We start from the raw sequence: 5,841 nt of genomic DNA, 5'->3' as shown, positions 1-5,841 counted from the left end.
AACATCACAATACTGAGTTTCTAAAGAATGAAGAACACAGACAGACATCAGTACGTCCTGTCCTCTGTCCTCCTCTGATGGGACTCTGCTGGTGGAGAGAAAGAGGGGCTGGTTTGTCTCCAGCAGCTCGCTTTGAAACTTGACAGATTTTGAGATTTAGTTTTAGCTCGGTTTGTAACTATTTGCTTTTAGCCGTGCCTGTTGAACCGTGTATGGATAAAATATATAAATAATTTTTTTTTTTTTTTTTTTAAAGGTGTTAAGGGGGTTGTTACTTGCATCCTTACTGATAGATGGCACTACATCCTACACACTTGATCTTTAAAGAAGGATGTTTATGTTTCCAAAGAACAGAACAAAAAATACAGTGTTTGGACTGTGACTTGTTTTCACTATGACAAATGAAAGCTTGAATTTAAAAATGACACTTTGCCCTCAGCAATACAGTAGAGTTCATTGACCTGTACAATGTAAGTCCAGGTTTTAGATTTGTTTTGACACTGACTTGCTCTTTTAGATTTTAATGAAAGGTCAGGATTAACTCGAGTTGTCTAATACCGTAACACATTTCTGCAGGACTCGTGCACAGACGTACAGTCTAAATGTACTCCCCTTTTACTGTGTGCTGTTGTTGAGTTTTTCACTATTACGTAGCAACTGTTGTCAGCCACAGTTGTTGCTCATCAATATCATTTACTTTGTTTTGTTTTGACTTGAAGTTGTCACTTGGTCATACTGCGATGATGTAATTTTTGCTTTGTTTGTGTTTACTATGCGGTTGTAGCGTTTAATAAATTGCCCGTCTAAAGAAGTGCACTGTTGCTGTGAAATTTGTCCAACTGTGGTATGCGTGTGTGGGTGGGAGGGTTGAAAGAAGTATCTTTCTCTTCATCTTTTTCTAACTGTTGAGACTCCAGAGAAAGTCAAAACTATACTTGTTTAGCACATCAACCATCAGCATTTCAAACCATTACACTATCAGGTAGATTTGTTTAGATGTGTTAATTATTAGTTTACTTCCTACTCCCACCTGCAGTAGTATGATTTCCTACACTGCGGTCTCCCCTCCGTAAGCAGTTTGCATTTCTGGAGCGAGTGGGTGCGAGGTTGAAAGTTTGCATGCAACCCGTGCACGTATTGGCATTGTTGCAAAACATTGTTTACTTGTTTGAAAGATTCTGCTTTAATATACATAAATGAGAAATCCTCAGTTATTTCACAGCTATTTGCAGAGCCGGAACGAGGCCAAACACAGGTGATTTTGAGTGACTGAGAAAAGTGAGTTTGCTTGATATTACCGTAAGTGTACAGGAAGAGTAAAAGGAGAGTGTGGGTGGGGGATCGCCTCTTTTGGTCCTCTCCACCGGCACCCGCAGCAGTGATGACACAGCTTGTTTATAATGACTGATTTAATTTTTCACAGTCATCATTACTACATTTTAATGTTACAAGCAGTATATTATATTTTAAGTAGAAATTCAGCTCCACTTGATGATGTCAAATGATTTACCATAAAGGAATTAAACAGAAAAACAAAGGGAACCTCCAGGATTGTATGTAGTTATTTTCACAACACGTTGTTATATATTATTATTTTAATATATTTTTGGAATAAATCCATAAATGACACATGCCTATTACAATTTATCGCAGGGCAACATTTTATCTTTATCTTTATATTTCTTACTTGTGGAGAAACGCAGCAAAGTACATTTACCAAAACTTTTTCTTTCTTGTTGTTCACTGCTATGACTTCTTTTTTCCAAATGATACGAAGTCAATCTTTAATTGTCACCAGAACACAGTAAAAAAGTGCTGATTTGATGGCAGGCAGGCTGTTTTTCAGTGACTTATCAAAGTAATCTGATGAAACCGCTCAGAAAAATAATGCCTGTTTAATTTCTCGCCTGAATGTGCGATCACACCCACAGTTTCTTTCCTTTATTGAAACAAGAGCGAAGGCTTACTGCATTGTCCTCGTGCATCAGGTCAGACTACATGTAAAATCTACCACACTGTAGATTAGCCGGAACGAAGGTCACGTGGAATCCCTGTAAATTTAACAAAGCAAGATGAAATTGACTGCATCTATTGCTGCAGTTTGTTAAAAACACCAGTGCTCAGATCCTTTCTGTAAGTAAAAGCAGACATGGCACACGCTAAAAATATTCCATCAAAAGTAAAAGTCCTGAAATGAATCCAAAATGTCACTTAAGTAAAAGTACATCAGTATTCTCAGCAAAAAGCACTTGAAGCCTTAAAATTAAAAATACTCATTCTGCAGAATGGCTTTTTTTGAAGTGTTGTGTTATGCTAGAATATTATATTTTTCTGTTTTTATCACAAATACACTTAATAGCATTTTAATATTGTGGTTCGTCAGTGTGGAGCCAATTTGAGATACTACTAGGTAGATCACAAGTATGGTACTGCATCATTTCACATAAGGATATCGTGTGTTTTATATACAAAAGGTAACTAGTACTTAAAGTGTCAAATACATGAACAGTAAAAAGTACTGTATTTCCCTCTGAACTGTAGATGAAGTATAAATGAATATAAAATGGCAATACTCAAAGAATGTCAAATTGTACTTCAGTGCAGCGCTTGAATAAACTGACTTTGTTGCATTCCAAGTAAGTAAGAAATCTTAAGATAGACGTTGCCCTGCGGTAAATTGCAATAGGCTTTTGTCATTTCTGGATTTATTCCAAAAAATATTCTATAGAATAATGTGTTGTGAAAATAACCGACAGCTGCAGCCGCAGTTGCTGACTGGTTTCAGTCCTGTTGAACCACACTGTAAATTACTAGGAAGAGCTCAAATGAACTGAATTAAAGGGTAGAGAGCCAGCTCGACGTCATTAATCTCATTAAAGCTCCATCAGTAAGTAACAACATCAACAAGTAACTGAGACAGAAAAACGACAGAGCCGCTCCGTTTATTTCCCACATTATTTTTGGAGACTAAAAAATATATTGTAACCCTGAATCAACAAAATGAGTTGTTTTTTGGTCTTTAGCTATGGAGCTTCTCCTGAATGAACTTTTAACATGAACACAGCATGTTAACACAGTGTAACATACTCCTGATGCCATAAGACAAGGTCAAATGAATAAAAAACATCCGCTTAAATACACACGATAGTTTAAAAATACTTTGTTAGGTGTGCTTTTTTGAAATATCTAATTTGTTTTCAATCACCAAACTCTGAGAGCATGTCCTTTACTGCAGGTACAGTAGTGATGCAAAAATGCTGTTTACCAAACCTACTTCTGAAATGCTCCTTGTCAACCAGGTTTTTTTTCTTTCCATAGTCATAGTGCGTACCTGATCCGCTCAAATGTTTGAAGGTGATTGGTTAAGGGGTGGAAATAGATCTTTCCGAACAAGTCAACGTCAAAATTTGAAACGTGTAAATGTGTCAGGTGTGTGACATTCATTTATGAAGAAACAGCACCTTCAAATTCATTATGGCTGTCAGAACTGTGGTTACAGGTACAAGGTCTATTTAGCAAGTTTTAAAGACTAAAAAGGAGTTGCTAGGAGATCTAACACATTGAAACATTGTATAAAATGGATGAAAAACAGGGATCAGATTATAGTATATATTGATTACATACACTGGCTACCTCATCATACTGTAAACCATTTCAAAGACAGAACTTTGCTAAATGTTAAAACTCAAACCGCTGTCTAATAACATCTATATATATAAGGGCTATTGATTGAACAGATTAAAGAGCAAACATACCACTGATGCAGTCACTCTTTGCTTCTTCTACGCGCAGTGACAATTGTGTCTTCAGCTTATCTCGCTAAAAGGGGGCTTTGTAAAAACAGGTTGCCTACATGATGGTGACACATTCTTGACCTTTAAGAGTTAATATTATAATCATCTTTTACCAGCAGCGACCAGACGCCAGCGCTTTGTTGTGATGGAAATTGTTCATTTTATGGGAAAAGAGCAACCAGCAGCGGAGCAGTGGGAGTATTGTACAGACTGTGTGATGTGAATGCTGTTAAACCACAGCAGTAGGGGAATAACACTCAGCTGAGGGGCTGTGAAGATATTAAAGGCCTTGAAACTGCCACTGTACAAAAACATCCAACTCCAATTGGAAAGTTTTGTTCTAAAATCAAAAATCCACCGTCTGAACAACACCTACTCTTCCAAAATGACTGCTCCATGCAGGTAAAGCACCCTCTCCTTTTTTTTTAAAATGTGAAACAGATGAATCTATGTAATAGTTTTTTTCAGATACACATTTATGGTTTTGAAATACTGCTGAATGTAGTAGTGGCTTCTTTAATGAACTCTGGTGTTTTTTGTGCTTCACAGCTGAACCCATGAGAACCTCTTCAGTTTTAGTTGGATGGCTGACGTGTAACTTGACCGTAACACTTGGCACAAGTCCCGAAGAACCTGAATTAAGAGGACGATGTTGACCTAACAGCTGTAACGGGATCTTCCATAATATCAGGACATAATTCATTAAGGTGCCAATTTGTAACCGTGCATGTCCACTCAGAGCAAGTTTCAGCACTGTTTTTCATCTCTCACCTGGCGTGTGGTGTACTTTGAACTCCGAGAAGGTGGGTGTGGATTTGAGTCATAGGGGGTAACAGAAAATGAACCTTTGAGGTACTGGCCTTTTGATTTGGCTCATCTATATCAATTCCAAGTTTCAGCTCCAACAGATGAGCAAAAACACAAAGAATCCATCCAAATTCCACATTCTCTGACTTTAATTTAGTACAAACTGAGGGTAATCGTCTTAAATAAAACAAAAGGCATGCAGCCCTGTCTGTACATTTACAGAAAGATTCATTTCTGTAAGACTCACAGATTAAAAAATAGAAACACTTTCTAGCAGTACCATTAACACCTCGAGTATTTAGTTTGTGAGGGTTGAGATTTTGGCTCGTATTTCTCTTTTTACACCGTTAAACGTTCAACATGCGGAATATTTTTCAATAAAGGGATATCTCATCTGGGGACAAAACTTTTCATATTTTCCACCTGATGTTCCTTCGCTGTCTAGAACAGGTTATCAGAACTTTCACAATCAGTGGCAAGCATCCTCAAAATAATAGGCAGCCGTCTGACGGCTCGGAAAAACACGTCACTACAATATCCTGTTTATTTTAACAAGGTATTGCGTTTTGGTCAAAACCAGACTTCCGCTATATATTACTCCTAATCAGCAGGAGCATCTTTCCTATAAGATGATCAGAACATGTAGGTAAGGCAGTGCAACACTATCATACAGTGTGATGCATCTTCTGCAGACAGTGACTTGGTTGAGCAACTCAAAGCATGAAGTGAGAGTGACTTTTATGGGGTTACTCATCTCAAGTTCACGCTTGTCATTTCTGTCTACAGTAACATAATTCTGGTTAGTCAACATCAACTTAGTCATGACTTTCACTGTCTGTTCCCTGATATCTGACCACTGTTGACACGCCGTGCTGTATGTTGATACTTTTTGAAATGTATCAAAAGTAAAAGTACTCAGTGTGCAGTATCTTGCAGTTTACTGCTGTAGACAACCACTTTATACACTGTTGGGTAGTTTAATAAATATTCTATAACATCATCATATAGTGTCTCTGAAAAGTCAACTTTTCATGATCCAAGAGGGGCTTTAACTAGTTTATAAAACTTCAAGGTCCAGTGTGTAGGATTCAGTGGCATCTAGCTGTGCAGATTGTGACTCACTCGCTTCACCCTCCACTCTTCCAAGCACGAAGGAGAAACTACGGTGGCTGAGAAACACAAACGTCCAGTGTTTGGTTTGTCCGTTCTGGGCTGCTGGACTCTATGGAAGGCGACCCGC

The sequence above is a fragment of the Morone saxatilis genome, unplaced genomic scaffold (genome assembly GCF_004916995.1).
Source record: "Morone saxatilis isolate NCDOM2014 unplaced genomic scaffold, NCSU_SB_2.0 Contig22, whole genome shotgun sequence".
NCBI classification, from domain to species: domain Eukaryota; kingdom Metazoa; phylum Chordata; class Actinopteri; family Moronidae; genus Morone; species Morone saxatilis.
This window is presented reverse-complemented; position numbering follows the sequence as displayed.